We start from the raw sequence: 27,001 nt of genomic DNA, 5'->3' as shown, positions 1-27,001 counted from the left end.
AAAAAAAAAAAAAAAAAAAAAAAAAAAAGGCTCCTTAAGAAGTTCCCATAGTCTTAAGGTAGAAATATATAAGAAAATGACATAGTATGATCAAGGTTTTATTTATAGAGGTTTTACAGTTTGCTGGGTAAGTTCAGAGAAAGAGTGCTTGCTGATTACACCTGAGGAGGAGTAAGGAGGCAGGCTGCCTGTTTCCTTTAAAGGGTCCAGGAAAATTGTCCAAAGGGGACCAAGGCCAAAATGAAGGGAAAGCTGAGAGTCAAAGCTGGTATATCTTCTTAGTCAAATACAGGAAGAAAGAGAGTCTGAGTGAGAGCATGTGAAGACAAGAGGGAGCTTCTACAGAGTCACTGAGAATGTTATTAGAATGGGGATGGCTCCTCTTTATTAAATGGTAGGTGTTCAGTGTAAAGTTGCTGAATTGGTGGGATGAAGGCAATAGTGGGAACTCACACATTGAAGCTGAGGACTACTGTAGTGTGAGCACAGAATCGATGTTGAAAATTTTTATAATGGAGCAGGAAAGTTGTGGTCAGATTGAGAAGGGCTTTGATTGCCAGCCCTGTGTGCAGTTGAGGGCAGGGCCCTCAGAAGGAAGATAGGCCAGGCAACAGGTCTGGGGCCAGTGATGGGTGAGGTGAACTCCTGATTGATTCTCCTAGCCACAAATTTTAGAGAGGAAGGGCATCAACCTAGGGCAGTGGGATACCTTTTTCTAATTTGCATAAAGGTTTGCATATGTTGCAAGTGGTAGCCCCAGTTGTCACCTGTATTTTAGGAAAAAGATTCTGGTAACAAGTGTTTGTTCATGTATTCAATTATTGTTCATTGAGTACCTCCTATGTACCAGACATAATTCTCAACCCTGGGGACTCAGTGGCGAATAAGACAGACATATTTCAACCCTGAGTCCAGAGAGAGTAAATAATGATGCTAGAAATAAAAGAACTATTTAGGAAGCTGTTGCCCTTCCCTTGGCCTTTCTCTATCCAATTCTATTCACCCTACAAAACCCAGCTCAGTTCTAACCATCATCTCATGCTTAGTGGATAGCCCCTATGACTCTCCTTTTCCAAAACTTCTGTTTTTAAAACTATGATACTTTGTTTCTGATTATATAAGTAACTCATGTTCAATAGATAAATGGAAAAACAATGGAATTACACAATATAAGGAGGACATACCTCATAATCTCACTTACCATATATAACTACTTTTCATCAGTACATATTCCTATAATAATTTATTTCTATATATCCACCAGTATATTATTGTCATTGCCAACATCATTATGTTCGTGAGCATCATTATAAAATGGACAAATTACTCCCAAAACTATGGAAGATTTTTACCTAGAGATAGCATAGAATTGTTTTATGTTTACAACTTTATTGAGATATTACAACATCCTAAAATCTGCCCTTTAAATATACTTTAGATAGCATGCAGTTCAGGGGTTTTTAGTGTATTCACAGAGTTATGCAAACATCAGCACAATCTAATTCCAAAACATTTTCATCTACTCTAAAAGAAACTGTGTATCCATTAGCAGTCACTCTCTATTCCCACTTCCCCAAAACCTCAACAGCCTCAGACAACTACTTGTCTACATTTCTGTTTATGTGGATTTACCAATTCTGGACATTTCATATAAATGGACTCATACATAACATGGCCTTTTGTGACTGGCTTCTTTCAGTTAGTATAATGGTTTCAAAGGTTCATCCATATTGTGGCATGTGTCAGCACTGCCTGCCTGCCTTCCTTTTTTCCTTCCTTCCTTCCTTCCTTCCTTCCTTCCTTCCTTCCCTCACTCCCTCTCTCCCTCCATCTCTCCCTCCCTCCCTCCCTTTATTCCTTCCTTCCCTACTTCCTTTCTTCCTTCCATGCCAAATAATATTCTATTTTATGGATATACCACATTTTATTTGTCCATTCTCCAGTTGATAGACCTTTGGTTCATTTCTAGTTTTGGGCTATTATGAATAATGCTACTGTGAACTTTTAAGTGGCTGCATCGTTTTACATCCCCACCAGCAACATACAAGGATCGCAACTTCTCTCCATTATCACTGATCTTAGATAGGCCAAATGGCTGCTAATGGTTCATTTATTGTTTACGTACAAATTACAAAAGCTTTGTCTTCCAAGTTTATGGTAAAGTCTGAAAAGCTACTTTTGAGTGAACCCTTCTCCTTGAGGAAAAATGTTTATTCAGGTTAATGTTCTTCACTGGAGGGGCACAATAAACTCTAGTCTTTCTCTTCAGCAATCACATGGATCCACACTGTAAGGCTTTTTGTTTTGTTTTGTTGTTTCTTTTTTTTTCTTTAAATTCTGAGACAAAGTAAAAGCCTAAACTTAGACATCAAGTTCTGAGGTATTGCTGATCCTATAAAATCTTTGACAATTAAAATATTCTTCCTGCATGTTAGTCAGCTATACCTTTTAAGAGGAGAATATACACATGAAATGTTATACTTGGTAATAGAGCTACAATAAATCTGCAGGAAGAAATACCGCCAAAATCATGTTAAAGGGGACCTACTAGCTCAATTAAAGCACAAGAACAGGATGAAATAAAGCAGTGGTTGAGAATAGTTAAATTATTTAAAACAGTACATAAGTATGTGCATATCATCACAATTCTTTTAAAATATTGCTTTAATTCATTTAAACATGCTAATTACTCTTTGTGCTTGTGATGTTTTCTGTTTTATTTTAAAATATGGCTACGTACTGATAAATACTCATCTCCTAGTTCTTTGTCATGTGCCACAATCCAAACATTGCTCTCTTTTTCATATTGCAGTCAAGACCCTTGGGAATCAGTAGACAGCCACTGCAATGTCAGCCTTAGACCAAAACTTATTGAGGGCACATATCATGGAGACTATATGGGAATTTCTTAAGACAGATGGTCAGTAACTTCTTCCAAAGATTTCTGAACACAGAATGTTCTTTTCACCATTAATCCCATAATTATCTTCCTTTTTATTAGGAAGTATCACTTTTGTTTGTTAAGAATTGTAGTAATTTTCAGATCAGGAAGAGTAAGGGAACCAATGTTTATGAAGAGATCCCTGAGTGCTAAGATTTACTGAAGGGGCGTCATTTTCTGGGGTAAATACCCAGGGTCCGTAGTATTTTGCCAATAAGATTAAGGACACAAACACATGAGGAATGTGTTTAGGAGCAGAGGTTTAATAGGCAAAAGAAAGAGAAAGGAGAATAGCTCTTCTCTCCCTTGGAAGAGAGAGGGGCTCTTGAAAGGGAAAAACCAGCCCATGGCAGACTGCACCAGATTTTATAGTCAGGCTCGAGGAGGCAGTGTCTGATTTATGTAGGGTCCACAGATTGGTTTGACCGGGTATGTCGTTTACGTAGTGCGTGGGCAAGGCTGGTCACCCCACCGTAATTTTATTATGCAAATGCGGTATTTGCCTGGCCAGCACCATTGCTGTTTTCACCTAACTGTACACATGGTCTAGCAAAGAGAAGGGGAGATGGAGCCACCATTTTGAACATGCCTAGTCCCAGGTACCTTTTCCTATTGGCACAACTGCCAGCATTCACCCGTGCAGTACAAGCTTCCAGCTTGGTTGTCTATGGCTGCAGCTTGGTTTTACAGGCTGTTCTTTATTAGAAAAGAAAATGATTTGGGGGCTGCTTTTCATTAAGAGGAAAACCTAAGGACTCCTCTCCCCTTGCTATCTAGTAATTTCTTCTTAACTTCTATATGATTACTGTGTGATTCATTTANAAAAAAAAACCTCAATTTTCTAAATGTTATCTCCAGTAATTAAATGAAGATTTTTAGGCTTATCATTTAAACACTCCTCATATATGTTAACCCATACCCTTTATAACTGATGATGAACATTGTAACAAAATGCAAGTGTGTATGACCTCAGTGGAATTGAGGATAGAAGTAATAGAATATGGTGCTTATCTCTTCCCAAACTAAGCAATTAAAAGCAATATCCAGACAAAACAGCCCTCAATATCAGTGGAACTCCATAGAGTTAGACCAAGTTGTCAACTTTTTCCTCTGGATTCTGAGTTTACCAGTTAAGGGCTGGAAACTCAGGACCAAAGTGTAGTATATGTGTGGATGGATGGATGGATGGATGGATGGATGGATGTGGGTGGATGGATACATATATACATAACCATCTTCAAAATGTTACTACTGTATTATGTTCAGAGTAAGAATTTCAGAATCTCTAAAGTTTTAAATAAAACTTGCCAAGCCCAAATCTTCTGTCTTGGTGCTCATTATAGAATATGATTATGGAGAAACTAGTCATTGGGTTAAGAAAATAATTCCATTGCCTTATTACCAATGTTATATCATGCCTCAAAATAAGGTATAACTATGGAGCAACAACATATCACTACATTGTGTAATTGTTGATCAGTTTAGAAATAAGAAACTCAGCCAGGCACAGTGGCTCATGCCTATAATTCCAGCACTTTGGGAGGCCGAGGTGGGCAGATCACAAGGTCAGGAGACCGAGACCATCCTGGCCAACATGGTGAAACCCATTTCTACTTTAAAAATACAAAATATTAGCCCAGTGTGGTGGCATACACCTGTAGTCCCAGCTGTTTGGGAGGCTGAGGCAGGAGAATTGCTTGAACCCAGGAGGCAGGGTTTGCAGTGAGCCTAGATTGCGCCACTGCACTCCATCCTGGCCACAATCCTGGCAACAGAGCAAGACTCTGTCTAAAATAAAATAAATATATATGTATATGTATATAAGAAACTCAGACCTAGTTTCCTTTCTGTAAATAAGAGGATAAAATAAAATATTTTTAGATTTGAAGTGTTTATCTTTAGTAACAACCAAAGTGCCCAAAAGCATATTATTTTATTTTCTTTCTTCATACATGTGTCTTATGTGTTTGTAATTAACAAGATTAAGCAACATTTGACATTCAGGATTATTTTAAACTTAGATAGCATATTATCTTTTTCCTCTTTCTCATTTCACTTCATCATTAGTGCTTTGAATAACTATCATTACCAAAAATATCAACAAAATAATTTAATTTGAATGTACAGTGTAGAGTATAAAGCTTATTTTACTTTCCTTTGTGAATAATTTTGTCTTAAACATAAGAACATTTATCAAAGTATTAAATAATGCTCATCAACTAAGCTAAGTGCCCAATAAGTCTAATTTTTCATGGCAAGTACCAACTATTACTATCTTAAAAATCCACAATTATGGGGTCAACAAGTTCTTCATCACATTTAGTGTGTGTGTTAATTATACAAATAACTAATAAATGTGTTCATATTGTAAAGTATGCAGATAATATATAAGAATATCTAGTAAAACATTTAAGTTCTCACCCGGCAGAAAATCTTGATCTCTTCACTATTGATAGTTGATGTGTATCTTTTCAGTTTATTTTTGATATGCATGACAATTCACACTTAAAATTTTTTAAATTATTTTTACTTGAATTTACTGAGATTCTAATTATATGAAATTTAGTTTACCTAATCTGAAAGTGATGGTCATATGAGAATCCTAATTTTATTTTCACCAAATATTTGGAAACATTCCTATTGCTAGAAGAAATAAACAGAAAAGTAGAATGCTGTAAAGCCTGTCAGATGAATCCAATACTACCATTGATTTTTCAACATGAAAGCATGAATTTTCTTGTACGGCTTATGGTATTTTTCTCACTACCTTATCAAAACGTTCTACTGTTTTTCAAAAACAAATCTGTCTTTCTGCCTACATAACATAAGAGTTAACTGCCGTCACAATACAGTAGAAAAAGTATGGGTTTTGGAGTAATAAAATCAGAGTGTTAGTTTCAGCTTCGCCTTTTACTAGCTGTAAGTCCTTAAGTAAATTCTGTGTATCCTCTACCCCTCATTTTCTTTGTCACTGAATAAGGAATGGCAAAACTAATCATCTCCCTAGGATTGTTTTGAAGAACAGATAAGTTGCATTTTTTGTCCGAGGACTTATGATCCAAAATAGACATGACAGGCATTGTATCATTCAGGATTGACTAGGTTTTGTGCTTGCTTAATATAACAAACCTTTATTTCTTATACCATGTGTCCAAATGTAGTCATGGAAGGGGTTCTGCTCATTTTTCACTCAGGGGCACAGGCTAAGGCCTCATCTTCATAAGGTGCTTCCTCAGTCACCTTGAAAAGGGGAAGAAATCTACCAAGATAAATACTGGCCCTTAAAGCAGCCACATGGATGTACATATTTCATTGGTCAGGACAGGTCAGATGGCTATGCCTGACTTTCAGGGAAACAGGGAAAGACATTCCACTGAGGGTCCAGCAGATAGAGAGCTGAAAATTAGTGAATAAAACTTATGACCACCACAGAAGTGTTAGCAAACACTAGAGATACTATAAAGTAGGAAAGGGTGAAAAGTCATCCTTTGTTATTTTCTTTGTTTCTCGTTTTGCTTTGTTTGTTTGTTTTGTTTTTAAATCAGTCTCACTCTGTCACCCATGCTGGAGTGCAGTGGCATGATCTCAGCTCACTGCAACCTCTGTGTCTCGGGTTCAAGTGATTCTCATGCATCAACCTCCTGAGTAGCTGGGACTACAGGCACGTACCACCATGCCTGGCTAATTTTTGCATTTTTAGTTGAGACAGGGTTTCACCATGCTGGTCAGGCTGGTCTCAAACTCCTGACCTAAGGTGACCCGCCCACCTTGGTCTCCCAAAGTGCTAGGATTACAGGTATAAGCCACTGCACCCAGCCTGTTATTTTCTTTGATCCCAGAGAAATCAAAAAAGACTTCCAAGGGAAGATAGCAAGTCTGGGGACACAAATGGTTGACTTAGGTGGTGTCAGGCATGGAAAGGAGCATAGCTTGAAAACTTCAATAAGAAGAGAAAGTGAGGGAGGGATGGCAGCAAAGTGAAATGAGCTGGTTCTCATACATGTATGACCAGAGATCAACCCCACACTTCTAGATCTGAAGAGGGTTGTAAACTTCAGCCTAAGTTTACTTGTCTCAATTGCCTCTGTACATCGTCAGCTGGAGGATGTCTGTCCCAAGGCCTCAAGGCCACATGACCTCACTTTTCTGCTCAGTTCCTGGTATGGCTTCTGATGTCTGGTCTCACTGTAGCATTGTAGTGTTACTTTTGGCCTTTCTACAGCTCCAGATGCTTCTTTATCATGAAAGATCACTTACCAAACCAGTTAGCAACACCACACTTCATACACCACCGAAACAATCACAGCAAAGTTTTCTGTCCCCTCAGAACCTCTAAAGAGCACTCTATATTCTTTGTGCTTGAAAATAAAGGGAGTGAGCCTCCTTCATTATTTACAAGGAAGACATGTCAAATGAAAAACATTTAAATTTCATTATGCCAAGTCTAGTTTTTTCTTAAACTTCCTCAGCTTAATTGTAGAAAGGTTACAAGTCTACAAGATGCTTCAGATTCCATGTATATATTCATATCTTATTTTCAGAGTATTTTTTCACATATACCACAGGCTGTTTTCAGATTAGGGGTGGGATGTGTTTACGTTTGTGTCTATGTGAGTACACTCAGGGAAGGAAGAATGAGGAAAGGGGAAATGTGAAGCTTCAAGAAGGGGAAATGAGGAATGATCTTGTGTTTGATCAGGTGGTGAACTGTGGTCAGAAAATGTATATATGCTTTGATTTTAAACTCTTCGTGCCTTCTTTGTTTGATGCTCAAGGGAAGCAGTGGTAGAAAATTAAGTGGTATAAAATTAAAATTGTGTGGATCAGAAAACTGGAGCAATTCTGTGCAAATTACCTTGAACACCCAAGCCAGCAAGCAGATCAGCGGGAGGAGCAAAAACAGGCATGGTTGCTATGGCAACCTTATTCTGATTGAGGAATTGTGATTTATACCTGACCCCACATTTTCCTTTTCCCTTCTTAATTGGGTCCTGAAGATTTACAGTGTGAGCTTCTCACAGAGAGATATCACATAACCAAAGGTAACTATCTCCTCGCAAGGAAGGCACAAGTAACTTGAGATGAACAAGGTTTAGGGTAGATAAGGCTTAGCCAGGGAGATAAAAGTGAGCAAGAATCATCAGAATGCCAAGCTTCCAGGCCATGTTCTGCTATACCACAGCCCTGCAATGATAGAACCAAAGTAAGCCCATAGAAGACAGGTCAGTCTGTGGAGAGCAGATAGAAAACCATGAGTTGCTCTTCTAATGATGAGAAAAACACTCTTATGGATAAGGGAAACAAACCTTTGTCCAGAAAGTAGGAGTGAGAAGTACTTCTCCAACATGCCTTTTGGAGTTTCAGCTTTCTAAACTCTAGGATAGACTAAAAATATCTACCTGGGAAGGTTGCTGTGAGACCCAGAGGCACAATAAATTCTCCTCAACTACTCAGATTAGTTGTCTACAGTCCTTTCTGAGACAGAACTTATGGGTGGCCATACTACGAATAATTGCAAATTCTTGGCTGATGTTTTTACCTAAAAAGGAAAATCAAAGTTCAAGGTCATTGGCAAAGCCATGAGAATCTCTCACAAGAATTTATATTTTCACAACTATAAAATAATAAAGATAGCATACTAAATAAAGTGATTATTAATGGTATTTAATATCAGTAGTAAGAGTGGATACTATAGAATTAATTTACATTTATCTTTAATCCTGTATTAACATTAGTACATCACTGATGACATTAATAGAGAAGAAAAAGAATAGAAAGTGAGGGATTGTATTTAGGAAAAAGCATCTTCTACTCAGCTCCTCAAACTCTTGGGATCATCTAAATAGAGACCCACACTGCCCATGTACGCTTCTCCTGTTCACTGTCACATTCATCAAATAGCATGATCTGGGGTTCTCCTCTTTTGTAGGAAATATGATGCATAGACTGAGTGAGATATTTTGTTCATTTCGCTTTTGTTAGTTTGATTATATTTTTCTCATAGGGGGAGTGTAGGAAATCATGTAAGCCTTATTACTCCTCAACAAGGGTGTCCCTAGACCATGCCCCTTGTTCAAAAGTAATTTCCTTTAAGCATTTAACTTTCCTGGAAGGTATTTCCTCTGCAGTGTGCTCTAAAAAATTATGGCTAGGTGGTGAAAATACTGCTTGATGCTTCAGCATTCTGACATCCTAATCCTGAGGTTCTTGACCTGGGGCCTATGGTCTATTAATGGAAATCAGAAGGTCTGTGAACCATCTGAAATTGTATGAAAAAAAAAAATCTGCATGTAGTTAAATAGATGCAGTTTTCTGGAGCAAATTTTCGTGGCATTCATCTGGTTCTTAAGTTTGGCAGTGACTTAGAATAAGAATTACAACAATCTGAGTTATTTGTGTCTGTTCTCTTGTTGACAGTAGTGTTTATCAGTGGATTGTCCACTGAGAGTTTGGTGAGAGTAGGAAAGACGGGCAACATTAAAGACATTTTTTGGTTTAAAGGAAAAACCATATTCTACTCAGATTCTGAATTAAAACTGATCTCCCCGACTGCACACCAATGTGACATTTCCTGTGTGTTACCATTAAAAACTCAACAAATGATGCACATAAACTTTGTACATTTTATGGCAAGTAAAATTTACTTTAAAAATATAAATATATATTGAGCTCTAGTTAATGATACATATGTTTAGGAGTGAAGTATACTGATATTTGCAACTTACTTTGAAATGCATCAAAGTGATAGGATGGATAGAAGGAAAGATAGATGAATAGTTATATTAAAAGCAAATATTTCAAAACATTAATTGTAGAATCTTTATGGGGAGTACATGGATGCTCATTGTACAGTTATTCTATATTTGAAAATTTTAATAAAGTCTTAGAAAAATATGTGATTATAACATTTAGAGCCCATACAACTGTGTATGGCGTAGCAGATTAAAGGAAGTGAATGGAAGTTGGTTTCAAATTACATATTCATCGAGTCAATTTGGAGGCATTTCTGGAGTACATTAAAGTAAATCTACATATGTTTGAATTTCAACTACAAAGAATTTATCATTCTTGAAGAAGCAGCTGCATTATCTGATTTGATGGCATCCTAAAGACAATTGTTTACCCACAGACTTCACAGTGGCAGTGGTCAAGAGAGATCACAGGTATATATGTATAGTACTGATGAAGATAGCCCTCCAGTGACCATGATTGTATACTGTATTTTGTCAGATTCATTACTCACAGTTTTATTTGGAGGTTCTTCAAACATAAAGCTTTTCTTGCCATTAAGTGTTTTCTAAGCCGCTAAATATTTCTTTACTTGATTGCACAAACCACTAATCTGATCAGTTCTCACCTACTCTATCTGGTTGAGATATGTCTTATTTGAATTGCCCATCTCTAGTATGGAGACAATCCTAACCATACCACATCCCAGAGAGCTAAAGAAAGAGCAGCTTTGCTCTCCTTTACATTTTACCAGACGTACATCAGTCCCTAAAAATCAACCTGGCAGAATTTATTTTAATAAAGAAGTACTGAGAGAGACAAGATTTAGCTATATCATGTAAATCCAAACATGAGTATTTTATATCCTGTTTGGACCCAAGTACTCACTCAATAATTGATTATGAAAATTATATAAATTCTAGCATTAAAACTCAAGAGGTTAATAATTAAAAAACAAAAGAGCTTTTTCATTTTAGCATTTCAGACTCAGCCTCATCATACATGACATCTCACCCAGAACAACTGAATCTAATAATTACTAACGGAATAAAACCAAACAACTTATTGGAGCTGATTGGGCTTTTCTTTTCAATGTGTATACTTTGCACAATATACATTCTTTTAATTATGTCTAAAATGTGCTGCAGGGGTTTTTGCCCCCTGGATAACATGAAACAACTAAATCACCAGATTTTTTTTTTTAATTCCAAATGACACCAGTGTTGCAAAGTCAGAATTTTGGAAAAGGGCTTAACAGAGGGCCATGAGACATGATAGGTGCTTAGGGTGCAATTTTAATACCAACAGACTGGAAAACAAACAGCGTAACCCAGACAAGACATGACATTGTTCTTTAGCATCTGTGTGAAGAGTAAATAAGATCTTTCTGGGATATGCTCCCGAGTCACAGGTGTGGAAGAGAAATACATTGCATTCTAGACTTACTGCACTGTGTGGAATATTCTGGTTTGGGGCAAGGAGAAGAGCATTTCCTTGCTTCTTACAATAAAAGTTCAGCTCACTTAACTCAGCTGGTGCTTCTGTTTCAGTCTGCCACAAGTGAACAGTAAAAAAAAAAAAAACATGAAGCATCCCTTAATCCTATGAGCCTGGGGTGTGCTGGCTCCTCTCACTGCATTCTCCAGCTCTGTTGCCAATGGAAATGAGAGATTGACCCCAGGCCTGCAACCACTGTTCTTTGCTCTGCCACTAAACCACTGAGCTGTTGACACTTTAATTGTTTTATACCAGGAGGAAACCAGTGTGTTGATGTGAATGCCTTATTCATCAGAAATTACAGGCTTCACATTTTTAATGAACTGACACTCCTAGTATAATATATGCAACCACAATGAATCAAGAGAAGCGTATAGTAATGAAGTTTTCTAAATTATTGCAGTTGCTCTTTAAAAGATGTGATGGTATTTCAGAACTCCCAACACTACAATTAGAAAGTCTGTCTGAGTTGTGTATTAATCGAACAAGTTTGAGTTATGAAGGACACCAGTAAAGTAAAGGTAGGACTTATTAATGTATATTTTTCATTTTCCTTTTACATGTATAGACAAAAATAGAGACATCAGTGGAAAAAAACTATAAAGTACCTAAGGCATCAATGTATGAAAATGTCCAAATTATCCCCATGGGCTATGTTTTGAAAATTGCAAACCTTGGGAAGAAGCTTAATTTCTATGTCATCATTTGTCCGGAACATTGAATGTTTCTCATGGGTGGAATGAAACATTTCAATATCAAATGTTACAAACCTGATATTTTGTGAGAAGTCACTCAGTCATTTGAAAAACCAGCTGCATTATCTGATTTGATGGCATCCTAAAGAAGGCAGCTATTTACCCCACAGACTTCACAGTGGCAGTTCAAGACTTCATGTATATGAAACCTGGGACTCTCCACCCAAAGCCTCCAACACCTCCTCGCTGCATATATAAGAAATCCCAGACACCTAAGCAGAATATTTAAAGCCTTTTACTCCACCACCCTCACCTACCTTTCAGCTTTTTCTACGTCTCTGACTGCATCTGTATCCTGACAGGCAAACACGTGCCTGTCCCATTGGCCAGTCTATATTTCCCAGAGTCCTTGCCTATGTAAGAATGCCCTTCTTCCTCCCTTTCTAGGCATTAAACTGTTACTTACCTTTCAGTTATTCCTCACTGCAGTGGCAGTGAGGATAGCACTTATATTTTCCATGTAGACTTATAATTAGTTGTCCCAGCCACCCACCCCCTTCCAAATCTTGAGCCCCTTAAAGACAGTGGTGGTGTGTTAGTAGACGTTTAACAGTTGGCTCTCCAGAAAGACAGCAGAATAGTCCTGATTGGTCATGTTTGTCTATGTCCTGTGGTGTAGATACTCCCATAATGGCTGATTTCAAGGGTGACTGTGTTTAAAAACTGGCAACATTGCAAAATTCCTGAAAAGTTTCACATTCACATCTCTTGAGCCACATCAAGCCAGTTCCAGAACACCACTAGAATCCATGTTTAATAGACCCTGTAGTACTCTCCTCTTTTACCCTAAACACTGCTTTGCTTAAAAATTAGATGTTCAGTAAATGTTTCCTGAATTAATGTAGGCCTAAATTAATTGATGCTGTTGCTCCTTCACCACCGATAGAGCAGGGTTATTTCTGGCAACACTTGTACTTCTTGTCATTTCAGACTGCTGACCTTAGCCATCTCCACCATACCACACTGCACAGGCGTGGGTGAATTTAAGTACATGGATTTATTCTGAATTGTGGTGAGGAACAAGTTGATGGCCTTAAGTTCAACAACCTCATCAGAACAGAATGTGATTGACTGTGATTTCAACAAAAAAACAGAGAAGAAAGCCTAAATCACAGAGTCAGGGTTTTGTGTCTTCCAAGGAGATAAGTGGAAAATCCCTGTACAGTCTGGGGAGTTGGGAGGAGAGAAGGTTGCTCGCTCAGTTCCCATGTTATTTTCGCCTTTTACCATTCTTAGTGTCTCACATTTGTAAAACTTTTGTGACTCACATTTTCAGATTGGAGTGTCAGCATGCTTTTCATTTTAGTTCATGTGATAAAGTGCCAAACCTTGTTACCTCTGTTTTTATAATAAACTTGGAAGTCACTACTGTGCATATTAATCCCGTTGTTCCTGTGGTAACTGGCTTGTTCCATTTTGCTCCCCCATTTTAGAATCAAAAGTTTCAAATCCTAGGCCAGGTGTGTTGGCTCACTCCTATAATCCCAGCACTTTGGGAGGCCAAGGTAGGTGGATCACTTGAGGCCAGGAGTTCAAGACCAGCCTAGCCAACATAGTGAAGCCCTGTCTCTAATAAAAACACAAAAATTAGCTGGGCATAGTGGCATGTGCCTGTAGTCCCAGCTACTTGGGAGGCTGAAGCAGGAGAATCACGTGAACCCAGGAGGCCAAGGTTACAGTGAGCCGAGATCACACCACTGCTCTCTGGCCTGGGCAACAGAGCAAGACTCCATCTCAAGGAAAAAAAAAAAAAGAGTCCCAAATCCTGGAAATCTCCTTAGTCCAGCCAGAGACAGCTGGTCACCCTAGTTCCTATAAAGGTTGTGGGTTCTATCATGACTGCTCTGGTATTTAAATCTACAATATACCTCCTATTGCAAATATTTCAGGAGACACTGAATCAGTGACTAAAAGGATTAGAACTTCTTAAAAATTTGAGTTCCCAAAATCTATTCTCTTCCAAACAGGACCTGTCTTCAGAGATCATGGTTCTATATTTCAGGCACTTTTATTAAATGAAAGAATACATGGGAAAGTACTTTGGATAGGAGAAAATGCCACATGAACACGAAATGCTGGTATTTATTTCTTATAATGGTGTACATTCCACTAATTATGTATTTCACAACTCATCTTAGATTCTATAGAAATATAGCAACATGCTATGGTGGGATAACTATTATTGAAATAATTTACCCAATTATAATTTTGTGTGGCATTCGTGTTGGAGGGCTTTGCATGTAGTGCACAGAGTCTTAGCTTCCATGGATGAATATTCAGTGATTTGTCCTGGGTTGAGCAGTTGTTCACTGGCGTTGTTGTGAAACAGCTACATGGGAGCGAGTTGGAGGAAGGCAGCCCCCACCACCCTTAGTTTGGAGTTGTTGGACCCTCCTTACTGTCTGCAGACATTTCCTGGTGGAAATGATGTGCTGTAGTGGCATCTACAATGTGTCACTTCATGACACTGTCAGAATATGTTCTCACAAGAATAGACATTTCTGCTGTAATGTGACATCTGCATTCCTGCCTGTGTTAAATACTACAGTACAAAGTTTCAGGGCTTTTGTGGTTGTTGGAGGGTGGTAAAGTAAAGGGCAGTCCACTTCAAATATATTCAGCTTGATAAGCACAGCACTCAGAAAATCAGTAAAAGTAAAACTACTAACAGAGTTTACAGGTGAAAAAAGCTTGATGTAAAGGTTGAGGCTGCCCAATTTTGAATGAAAGAGCAAAATGCTCAAGGATCCAGGAAGATGGTACAATAAACAGTTAACTCCAAGACAAAGCATGTAGCCAAACCAAGCCAAAAGGAAGCATGTGGGGTAAATAGAAAGCATGTGCTGTGTAGTACTGCAGGTCTCTTGGGCTTGCATGCACTATATTTATGTATCTTGCTCATGGCTGCTGTTACTTGGTGACTCAAAATAACATTGGAAAGAAATCTCTCATGAACTAGCATTACTTCTGGTTCATGCTGACATCATTCTGTATTAACCAAAATTATATGTGATCTAATTTATGCTACAGAAATGAATATTTTAGTTTTGCAAGTTTCTGCTAAATTAGATGGTTCACAAAACAGGTTCAAAGTTGTAGGTGATGGTATGTTTTGAATTCAAAACCCTAAGCATGAAAAACTGCTTCAATATATTGGACAATAATACCAGACAAGTTTTAATTTGGAAAAAAATCCACCCAAAATGGAGTCACATCTCCTCTCAAATCTTTTAATTAAAATCAGACATGAACCCTTGTGTTTCTCTGACTATTAAATACTTTGTTTTTAGCAGTTTTATGAGATTTGTGTATGTGTGTTTTAAGTTGAGAAAAAATGCACTCACTGCTGAGTGACTTTGTATTTGGTTTATTTAAATATAGTTTAGTAAGACTGTAATATATAAGGAGGGTTAAGGGTCAGAATCCTATTTAATTAACTTATAATCACTTGGGATTCGGTCACTTGTAAAGGTATGCTGAACAAATAAGGCTTCAAATAACATGAAATCTTTGAAAAGAATATGCCACCTTTGGTGAAGGCTTTTCTGTTAACCTTGTCGTTACAACTGTTTCAATGAACTGCTTCAGACCTCCCAGTTTTTATTTATTTATTTATATGATATGTTTAATGTTTTTAAAAAATGATATATGTATATTTTTTTTACCAAAAAAAAAGATTAAATGTGGCTTGGTGTTTCTTAGAAGACCTAAATCAGTACTTTTCCCTTTGCTGAGATAGGACTGAGACAGGAAAAAATCCCAGAATTGCCATTCTTTTGTCCATGTGTGTCTAAAATATGACCAGTGTTTTTCATTTGCATAAATCTGACTTAATAAACAGTCACACCATTAAAATAGAACACTCTTTTCAATCGGGGCTAATTACACATCATATAATGCCTGTTCTTTAATGAGGATTTCAATAAATGTTCGTTGATAATGATGATTATTAAAATGATATGTTGTCAGTCTTCTCATATGAGAAATGCTTTGTTTTGAAATGTTAGACTTACAGCTTTGCCTTAAAAAATTTTAATTAAAATCACCACTTTGGCATGAAGCTTAAAATGTGCAAAGTTGCTGCAATTAGTGCATTGTGCATCCATATGGATGTTACTAAACAGCTTTCACTTAAAGGATTTGGGCTATTTTGTATGATGGGCCTTCTGTTAAGCTTAAAACAAAGCCCGTCTATCTCTGCATTCATTTTAATTAATATTCTCTTGCTGGTCTCAAAGATGTGTTCTCTTTTAGGGGGAAGAAGCATGATTATCAAAAATCAGAAATAAGTTACAGAAGTAGGTTTGACTAATTTTCTACTTCCTTCTGCTTCATACCACTTCCTCCCCCCCACCCCTTCTCAAGGAGCCTCAATGCAGTGTGAGAGAAACGAAAACACTGATTTCAGATATTCTAAAAGAAAACCTGCATTTCTAGCCAAATTATAACACATTAAATTCACGCAAAGAATAAGGAAATTATGCTGTCCCAGATTTTCTGAATTCAGTATGAAGTTTAAAACTAACCACTTTGAGTCCAGCATCATATAAAATCTATAGTATAAAATTTGACTATGTGTTATAAATATAAACATGTGTATGCATATATTTATTTGATATTTTTAGAGAGATTTGTGCTTGCCTAGGTGCTTAGGGTTTAACAACCTTATTTGTGGACTTAATTATCTATAATAGCAAATGCTACTTGAAGATGAATTAGATACAAATATTTATTTTGTTTGTTTTTCTTGGTATTTTAAGCAAAACCAAACTCAAAGTGGCACAGTCTTATAAGTCTGTTTTTTTTCTTTTTCTGGGACATTGTTCATGTGAAATCTTCATTAAACTCTTTTGTGTGAGTGTGTGTGTGTGACGGAGTTGCGCTCTTGTTGCCAAGGCTGGAGTGCAATGGTGCGATCTCAGCTCACGACAACCTCCACCTCCTGGGTTGGGTTCAAGTGATTCTCCTACCTCAGCCTCCCGAGTACCTGGGATTACAGATGCATGCCACCATGCCCAGCTAATTTTGTATTTTTTAGTAGAGACAGGGTTTTTCCATTTAGCCAGGCTGGTCTCGAACTCCCAACCTCAGGTGATCTGCCCACCTCAGCTTCCCAAAGTCCTGGGATTACAGGCGTGAGCCACTGCACCCGACCTTCATTAAACTCTTAAAAATAGGCTAAATGTGAAAAATTGCAAAGCAGAATTATAATTTATCAGAACATGTGGGTAGAATAATTCATCCAACACGTGACTGGAAAGGCACAAAATCAGTAAGTGCACTATAGAACACCACCATGGTCCTGTTTTTCTCTTTCATTCTAGCATTAAGGAAGCCCATTCCACATCCTCTAAATATGGCACAGAGATATCCTAATTTTTCCATTATTGCCTGGATCATTTATTTTTATTTCCTTTTTGAAAGTATGTAATTAATTACATGCCAATCTTTAAATGCTTCCTTATGTATTGATATTTTGAATTCTACATTTGAGAAGGAGGTTGGAATTAGTTTTGTTCTAAAGCTAATGGATAAAACTAGATTTGGTCAAATGATAATCTTTTTTTTTTTCTTGAAGAGAGCCTAAATGTGTTAAAAAATTTTATGCTGTCTTTACTGTTATGAGGTAGATTTCATTCTGTCAAGTTTTAGTATTTTTTTCCTTCTCTGTTAGGCATATTTACAAAGCAGTCTCCTAAATAGAAATGAGCGGATTACCCTACAGCTTCACATACATCCTGGAGAATATCCTGTTCACAATTTAGGCAATGAAAGGAAAACCTACAGTTGTTTTAATTTGGAACCAAAACAATCACTTCTCTCTAGTGAGGCTTATGGGGGGGAAAATGTGCCAGAGTTGTCTTGTAGAAAAAAGAATACTTTGAGGAAGGGCAGTGCAGCAGAAAAAAAAACACAGTCAAACAAACGCAAAACCTTAGAGTGTGTAAATAGGCCAGTGAAACGCAGACCACCTGATTGCATCGAAGCACCCTGAGCGGGGGTCCTCAGCGATGCTGTCCCTCCAGCGTGTAAACTGCATGCATGTGTGTAGGGGTGTGTGGTTGTATGTACACACAGAGATTTAACAGGGAGCACAGAGGGAATTAGAAAGAGCCTGGCTCGTTTTTAATTTTGGTCTGTTTGCTTGCATTTAGCACTTAAGGGCTTCTACATTCAGTTTGCTCAAAAGAGTGATGAAGCACTCCTTGCTTATGCCTCAAATCAGAAATGCATGAAGTGCAGCTGCAGAGATAATACATTTTCCCCAAAGGCTTTGGCTGAGCAAATTAGGTGTCAATGGGGTGCCTGCGCAGGCAGTACTCTCTCTAATTAGTCTCTTGAGCCTAGTTGGTGGCGGGTATGAGATGATCTAATCAATTGGTCTGTGTCTGATGGTTCGTGTAAAAATCCTACCAGGCAGACTCTCTCCCACAGGTCACCCACCTGCACAGCGGGACTGCTCATTTTCATTTTTCATCTCCTCCATCACATGATGCTGACAGTTGGTTTTAAGAAAATTGAATCCAAAAAATATCTAGTTCATAGGGCACATGGGTCAGAACAAAGTTGCATTATGGGTACCAGCGATCCAATTAATTAATATTTATAGCCAAGAAGCTCTATGTAGATATTTCTGAATAAGGATTTTATCAATCAAATCCAATTTCTTGTTTAAAACATTCATTTCTAGAGAGAAAGAACATTGTAAAAGCTGAAAGCAAGATAAAAATGGCATCCATTAATCTTATGATTTATATACCTATGAGTGGCTATGCACATAGTTGAGCTTATAATTCATATTCACTGTTCATTTGTATTGTGCATGCTGCATATTTTAATAAAGGTAAGGAAAGATTTACATTGCTATTGCTATTATATTTTGCTTCCCTGTGATTGTAGTATACCCTCTATCCCTCTACCTAAATCCCCATTCATCAAATGTATGATTGCATTTAGATTTTCTTAACAATTTTCCAGCAAAAACTGACCTACCTGATACGTACTCATTGAAAATTGAAGCTAATGCTACTCAAGGAGGAAGAAGGGACATCCCATGCTGCTGGCGAACAGCACCAGGCAGGGTAACCAGCATAATTTGGGGCATTTGGAGTCAGCTCACAGAGATGGGAAAGTGTCTACCTCCCTTCTGTTCTCATTATTGGCTCCTTCCATTAAATGTTTGAGCCCAAATCTAAGTAATGGACTTATCGTAATCACTGTGTTCACCATTTATTATCCAATTACTATTATTATGTATTATCCTTTATTATGCAATTCTGTTTATGCCCTAGGTTAGGCACATGTGATTCTCCTAGAGATTACACTCAAAGAATCAGGACAAAGGCAAGAACAAACACCATCGATGTCTAAAAAACATCTTAACCCAACAGGATAGTAAATATGCCATTGACTATGGTGACAACATAGTTTAATGTTACATGAAATCAGATGTACTGGAAATCAAATCATTCCTTTCAAATATAATGTCATGGAGTTTAAAAAAAAAAAAAAAAGTAAGTTTTGCCTACAGGAAGGTGTTAATCCTACCAACCATCCTCAGGCTAGTGGTATATCTGTGGATGACCTGCTCTGCATGCAGCTCTGTGCTATTTCACAGGCCTCGCATTTGCCTTTAGTGAATGTGCCATAGGGAACTCTACATCTGAAAACATGTTCCACCTTCAAATCTTCAGATTCTACATTTTCCACCTTTATTCATTCAATAACTGTATATTGAGCACCTGAGCCAGGCGTGGTCTGTGCTCTGGGGACACAAGAGTCAACAAAATCTAGCTTAATCAAGAACACACTGATGCCACCTGTCCCCTGATTGCTCCTTCATAGGAAGTGTCTTCACACCTTAGGAGGGACTAAATGAAGTCTCTGGTTCAGGAGGTCAGTGTGGGTACCAAGTCTCCATTCTGTTGATTAGAGTGGTAAAAGAGGGGAGAGCCAGGAAGGACTACATCATTTGCGTATAGTTGTAGGAACTCCATGCCTGGGCAAGCAGATGTCAGGACAGACCTATGGCTCCCATTTAGCTGGGGTGGGCAGGCTTCCAGGAAGAGCTGGAATCTCAATTGCTGTTTAAGGTAAATGGAAGGAAAAAGACGCTTTTATCATCTGCTTAATAAAAATGTCAACGCTGATAGTGGGGTTGAGGATCAGGTGAGGATACCTGTGGACAAGCGTGCTTAAAGTACTGTAAGGATGAGTGCTCTCTCTTCTCGATTTCATGGACCTCAAAAAAGATGCCAATGCCTAGATCAGAATGCATAGTTACATGGAGCAGCATGTACAGCACATTCTTTCTTCATTTCCCTGAAACAACAAGGGTAGGCTGGAGACAAAGGAGGTTGTTCCCACGTAATTATTTTTGCTAGGGTGGTGACTTAAGAAGAGGTTTGATAAAGTCGTAGTTGCACAATCAAGCAAGGCTGAGGAGTGGTCAAATAAGCCTCATGGACAACTGCCCCACAAGCAGCAAGGATTTGAGATAATAACTGAGGAGGTGGGGTGCAGGGGTATCAAAGGGCCTATGTGTGGTATCCATCTACCCCCCAGGCCTCTCCTAGAAACTTAAGGAAGGGCTTTTGTTTACCTTTGGCTCAGTAATTGAGGACAGAGAACTCTCAAGAATAAAAGGTTACCCCTACCTCATACCATATACAAAACTTCACTCAAAATAGACTAAAGATATAAATGCAAGGGCTAAAACTATAAGACTCTTAGAAGAAAATATAGGGGTAAATCTTTGTAACCTTGGATTTCACACTGGGTTTTTACATGTAACACTAAAAGTATAAGCAACAAAAGAAAAAAGAGATAAATTGAACTTTGCCAAAATTTAAAACTTTTGTACATCAAAAGACACAGTCAACAGAGTAAAAAGGCAACCTATGGAATAGGAGAAAAATTATAATATCTAATAAGGAATTAATATCCAGAATGTATAAAGAACTCCTACAACTCAACAACCAAAAGACAACCCAATTTAAAAATGAACAAAGGACATCTATAGATATTTCTCCAAAGAAGATATTCTTATGGCCAACAACCACATGAAAAGGTCCTCAACAGCCTGGGCATGGTGGCTCATGCCTGTAATCCCAGCATCTTGGGAGGCCAAGGCAGGCAGATGGCTTGAGTCCGGGAGTTCAAGACCAGTCTGGACAACATGGTGAACCCCTGTCTCTACAAATACAAAAAATTAAACAGGCATGGTGGTGTGTGCCTGTAGTCCCAGCTCCTTGGGATGCTGTGATGGGAGGATCCGCTGAGCCCAGGAAGGTCGAGGCTGCAGTCAGCTAGGTCTGAATCACTGCACTCCAGCCTGGGTGACAAAGCAAGACCGTGTCTTTAAAAAAAAAAAAAAAAAAAAAAAAAAAAACAGAAAAGGTGCCCAACATCACTAATCATTAGGGGAATGCAAGTGCAAATCAGTTCATACCCACTAGGATGGCTATAATTTTTTTTTTAACAAACAAACGTTTTGGCAATTGGAACCCTTATACATTCCTTGTGGGAATGTGAAATGGTGCAGCCATGATGGAAAACAGTTTGGCAGTTCCTCAGAAAGTTAAACATAAAATTTCCATGTGACCTAGCAATTTCACTCCTAGATATATACTCAACAGAATTTAAAACAGTGTTTAAACAAATAATTGTACATGAATGTTCAGAACAGCAATATTCACTGTTAGCCAAAAGATGAAACAACCCAAATATACATCAACCAATGAATGGATAAATGAGCTGTGGTGTATTCCTACAACAGAATATTATTCAACCCTAAAAAATAATGATGCTACAACATGGGTGAACTTCAAAAACATCGTGCTAAGTGAAAAAAACTAGACACGATGAGTCACATATTGTATGATTCCATTTGTATGAAATTTCTAGAATAGGTAAATCCATAGCGACAGAAATGTTAGTATTAATAGTTGTCAGGGCTAGGACAAGGAGAGATAGGGAGTGACTACTTACAGGATATAGGATCTCCTTTAGGGGTGAAAATGCTCTGGAACTAAATAGAGATGATAGTTGAACAACATTGTGAATGCACTGAATGCCACTAGGTTGTATTCTTTGAAATGGTTCATTTTGTTTTCTATAAATTTTGCTTTGATTTTAAGAAAGAATGGAAATTTAACATGCCAGAAACTCATCGTAGTAAGTAGGGGAAATGGTAAAGGGTGGGGAGGATGCTATTTCAATGGTTCCTGAGTGTAAGAGAGGAATTTCTGCTCTCTGGTCAAGGTATTGCTAGGTTGTTGCTATGCAGGGGTGATGTCCTTGATGCCACAGCCTGTGTAGGCAGCAGCAGGACAACTGCACTGTGAAGTCTCAAGGACAAAACCTTTGGGATCAGACACCATCCAGGGTTCCCTCTGCATCTGGGAAGATGATTCTACAGCCTTGTAGATGGGGACACGAAGGCCTCACCAGGCCTTAATGACCAGCAGCTTCTAAACATAGCTAAGGAACTGGTTCTGGAACTCAGTGCAGCTAATGAACTGATCTTGGCTATATGCCTTGAACCTGGGAGTGTTTCTACCCATCCTGGCAGGGCATTCTTTTCCCATCCTAGAGACCCAGTGAAAATGCTTAAGGGCCAAAAAGATGTATGGAAAGGGGCAGAGTGAAGCTTCCCTCTTTTTGCTTGAACCATTCGCCCACAAGTTGTTACTGTTTTAAGGAAGCATTATTGGAAACACGAAGTCCTATACAGGATGTTGGGAAGAGGCTGCCAATTCAGGTCACACTGGCCAATTTTCATTCTGCTGAAACTGAAATAATGGTAATAGGCAACGAAGTAATTATATACAGCTGAATTTTTTTAAAGCATTTATGTGATCCATTTTTCTATTTCATGTTCATAAAAATGAGCATGATGATATGTCCTTTTAATGGTCTGTATGATGCTACAGGCACGTAATTAAGATCAGTATTACTACTAATGATTTAGGGAAGGAAATTTGCTGAATTTCTTCTTCTCTAAATAATCCAAGAGGAAGATAGACCAATTGAATTGGTTGATTTAAATGATTTTAAGAGGAGAAAGTGTAGTCAGAACATTTGTTTATTGTATTAGAAGAATTTTTTGTTTAAGGAGACTATTCTGCTTCATATTTATGTGTTTGGAGCAGCTGTGGGGAACATCAATGGGCTCACTTTGGACTGACCAATTTTGATGTCTCATGCAATTTAGGAAAAATTGATGACGTAGATTTTTTATATAACAATTTTCTCTTTTCCTCCTTCCAGGATTAAGTTGTCATCATTCTGGGAAGAAAAAAAAAAAAACATTAATGAAGTGGCCAATAATATGAAGGGAATCTTGGATCAGTTTTCTTTCGCTCCCTGTGGTGAATTTCACTCACAAGAAAGTTGAAGCTGGCAAGACCCTGTTTTCTCTGCAATTTATTTAAAACTTTGCATGCATTTGGATACCTTGTGATTTCCAAGAACTATGTGAAGATTAAGCTTTGCTTACTGATACATGGCATGTGTTCTTTTCAGTCTTTTGTGTTTGATTTTGTTTGATTTCCCTCTGTAGCGCAGCGTCTCTGTAAAGGTTTTTGTGTTTTCACCAGCCATGTGTTAAATACATTAAGACAACACATTTGGTGTTCACACTTCTTCAGTAATGTCTGTACTTGAAAGCCACAGAGTGGCATAAAACGATGTGTGTTTTCTTTGAGAGCAGTGCACATTTTGCAATCACTATGAAGGAAATTTTCTGCTAAAGCAAACCTCTGTTCTTTGACTTGACAACTTGGCCCCTGACTGTGGGGCCCCACCTGTAGCTTACCTTTTGAGAACATTTGCAAATGTGGTTTTTTTTTTTTACTTGGAAATAACTGCACATTTATATATAGGATATTGGACTGTGCTTAGCATTTTCAAGCCACATAGCATGACTGTTTTTTGAATAGGTTGAAAGAGAAAAAAACAATTATCAAACATTAAGAGCAAAGACAGGGATAAATTGCTTATGTTTCAGCTTCTGGAGATTGAGGTAACTGTGTTTTTTTCCATCCATTCTGTTACACTTTGCATTTTCTAACTGGAGGAAAGAGTGAGGAACAGAATGTTTTAAACCTGGTGCAAAAGAACTGTATCTGTTGGATGAGCCTTGAAAGCAATCTTGGCTGGTTAAGGCTTGCAAAGTAAATTACGTAGTTATCCAGTTCACGGTTTGCTCAGTTACAACAAAGCACCTTTTTAAAAAATTACATTAAAAAAAATTCCAAGCCATTGGAAGACATCATTGGGTTCCTTACTTTAAGACATCTCCTGGAATAACTGTTCAAATGTAGATTTGAGAAACAAGGCAGGAATCTTGCTTTAAAGATGGAAAGGGGATTGGCGCGGTTTCCTTTTTTCAGGGGTTTGGGGGCTCTTGGGGGTTGCGGGTGGTTTTTTGCCCTTGGGGAAAGTGGGCCCGGGCGGTTTTTTTGTTTTATTTTGGGGGGGGGGTTGCTTGCTGCGGGCCGGTTCCCGTTGGGGCGGGCTTCCTTGCGGATTGCCCATTGTTCTTGCGGCCAAGGGGGCGTTTGGGGGCTTTCTTTTAAGGGTTGAACCTTGGTTCTTTTGCCCCCAATTTCTTCCAAAATTCCTTTTTTTTCCTTGTTTTTCCTTTTTCTTTTTGTTCGGAAGGAGGGGGGGATTGGTTGGTTGTTTGAATTTTTTCTCCTTTTTTTGGGTTGAGGCTTGGGATTTAGGGGCAGGTTTGATTAGCCTTTTTTTTGGGGTTTGGTTGGGGTTAAGGTTTTTTTTTATTCAGGTTCATTCCCGGAGGGAACTTGACTTCGGACTTCTTAGGTTTTAAATTGTTCTTTTTTCGGGGTGGTGTTTTGGTTGTTTTTTTCAGGTTCTTGTTTCTTCTTTCCCGGTTTTGGCTTTCTTTTTAACTTTTTAGGCTTTAGGAACGGATTTTTTTCTTGTTTGTTTTAAAGAGAGCAGAAAACACCCAAGTGTAGAATGTCTACTGTTTGCTACCTAGAAATCTTTTCCATTCCTCCTTCATACATTCCAACCCACTGGAAGTCTTTAGAGGTATTTTAATTTAAAGTATACTTAAATTAGGATTTCTTAAAAAATATATATAGGGAGAAAACTTTACATGCAATTAAAAATGGCCTTTCCTGTGACTTGTTTTGAATCATTCATTTGGAGAAGAGGCATGACTTTTGTATTTCACTAAGTCTAAAGCAAGAGCAACTGATAGTTAAATGTTGCTTTTTAATAAGGTTTTGAACTTGAAAATTTGAAAATATTTAATGTTGAAAGACTTCAACTAGGACTATTAGAGATGCATGTCCCTGTCATAGGCAGCTTCTGTGGAGAAGTTAAATATTATACTGATCAGTGGAGAGAAAATTCTGTTTTGTTACAGAGACATACCTCTCACAAGGTCAGGAGGTTTTGAGTACCCTATACTTGCCATGCATACAGGAAATCCAAAGTTTGGTTTCTCTCTCTTCCTCTCTCTCTCTCTCTCCCTCTCTCCCTCCCTCCCTCCTACCCCTGGCCCCTCTTTCTCCCTCCCTCTCTCCTTCCCCTATTTGCAATCATGATCTCCCTTGGTTTCTTTCCTCTTCTGCCCTCTTTGTGGGCAGTCATGAAAATCAATACAGACTGTGTTCATTAGCAGATTTATTATTCTATTAAGAAAGCGCTGGAATGTTTTGTAAGATTATTTTTATAAGAAGGAATATCTTGAACTCAAACAGATGGTAAGAATAGTACAAACACCTTAGCACATCGCTGCACACACAGTATTCTGAAAGGAGATTTGACCCTTAATTTCCATTTTCTTAAAAGAACAGTTTGGTTGATTTTAAAATATACATAGGATGTGGAAAAAAATGTTTGCAGCGCTCAGCAAAAAATAGGGGACATAAGACAGGGTGGCTGTCCATCCACTGATGCAGGGGTGAGAAGCGATTTCTACCTCCCAAGAGTGATTAGAAAGTTTCCAGGAGCCCTCTGACTTACAAAGAAAGTGAGGCCTCTTGGTATCCATTCCTCGGTGTGTATATGACAGCCAGTATAATCAGTACCTTTGGTTATGCATTTATATGATACTCATCTGTGAATATTATTGGTTTTGTAATCTTTGTTATATAAGAGGCTATTTAAGCTGTCTATACTGGGGTAGATGTTGCCTGCCTCCTATACATAGGAATATGATGCATAACTGTGCATAAGTTCCATCTACTTTACTGGCCTGTAGACAGAAGAAATGTATATGTTATTGCCCTGTAATTTTCTCATACACCAAAAACACACAGAAAAAAATCAATAAAATAAGCAATCTTCTATTCTCATTCCTTTTCCCACAGCAGCATATTTTAGAGGCACATACAAAACCTACATTCTCAGTTGGGAGTGGATTTTTAAGTTTTCCCTTTATGTTTTATTTATTTATTTTTTTGTATGATGCGCTGAGATGTGTACTTTCTAACAGGGGATTGGTACCTAAGAAATATGTTAGCATTATTCAGAAAACTATTATACTTTCAAATGACACATAGTAAGGAGAATGGAATAATACATGTTGCCTATTTGTTACCAGTTGTAATTTGTCTGTATTATGAAAGATGTAATGGTTTGTCAGCTGTCACTGTTGTTTTCTTGTAACATGATATGGAATAAAGTATAGCAGAATCTCCATACCTGTTCTTGGTACATCTTCTTGGTGGATGCCCTGTAAAACCATATACCATATCAAAGAAACATTGTCATAAAAACCTCTTGGACACAGTGAAATTAGAGAAAAAATACACAATATGTGGGAAGGACTGAGTTAGCTGGAATGGTTCAGGAGTCTGTTAAACCCTCCCCTTTCCTTGATTTGCTGTGCCAAGTTTATGTAAGGGAGTAGAGGCCATGTGAAACAAATCCGCCACCTGCAGGGTCTTCACAGTTCTCCCAGCCCCTTCCTGATGTTCACACGTCACATGTTCTGCCCATCTCTCATGCATCTGGAGCCTTTCTGGCTTTGTTCAGCGACAGGCCTATTTACCTTTTATTGGCTCCTTCTCTATTTTTTGCACATATTCTAACA

The 27,001-nt window shown here is 38.0% G+C and overlaps 1 protein-coding gene across 6 annotated transcripts in view; it reads left to right on the top strand.

Moving 5' to 3' along the window:
* Window positions 1–26,607, top strand: part of CDK14 (cyclin dependent kinase 14) — a 613,351-nt gene extending 586,744 nt beyond the window's left edge. For 3 of the 6 annotated variants that reach the window (XM_017536523.2, XM_037741317.1, XM_017536528.2), the window contains one exon: window positions 23,194–26,607. The gene's annotated coding sequence lies outside the window, so the exon portion shown is untranslated. The remainder of the gene's footprint in view (window positions 1–23,193) is intronic. The other 3 variants (XM_037741319.1, XM_037741318.1, XM_037741320.1) reach the window with 1 other exon arrangement.
* Window positions 26,608–27,001: the final 394 nt, after the last annotated feature.

Source organism: Cebus imitator, unplaced genomic scaffold, assembly GCF_001604975.1.
Source record: "Cebus imitator isolate Cc_AM_T3 unplaced genomic scaffold, Cebus_imitator-1.0 Scaffold98, whole genome shotgun sequence".
Classification (NCBI taxonomy): domain Eukaryota; kingdom Metazoa; phylum Chordata; class Mammalia; order Primates; family Cebidae; genus Cebus; species Cebus imitator.
The sequence above is the reverse complement of the archived record's forward strand: the minus strand, read 5'-3'. Positions and strand labels throughout refer to the sequence as shown.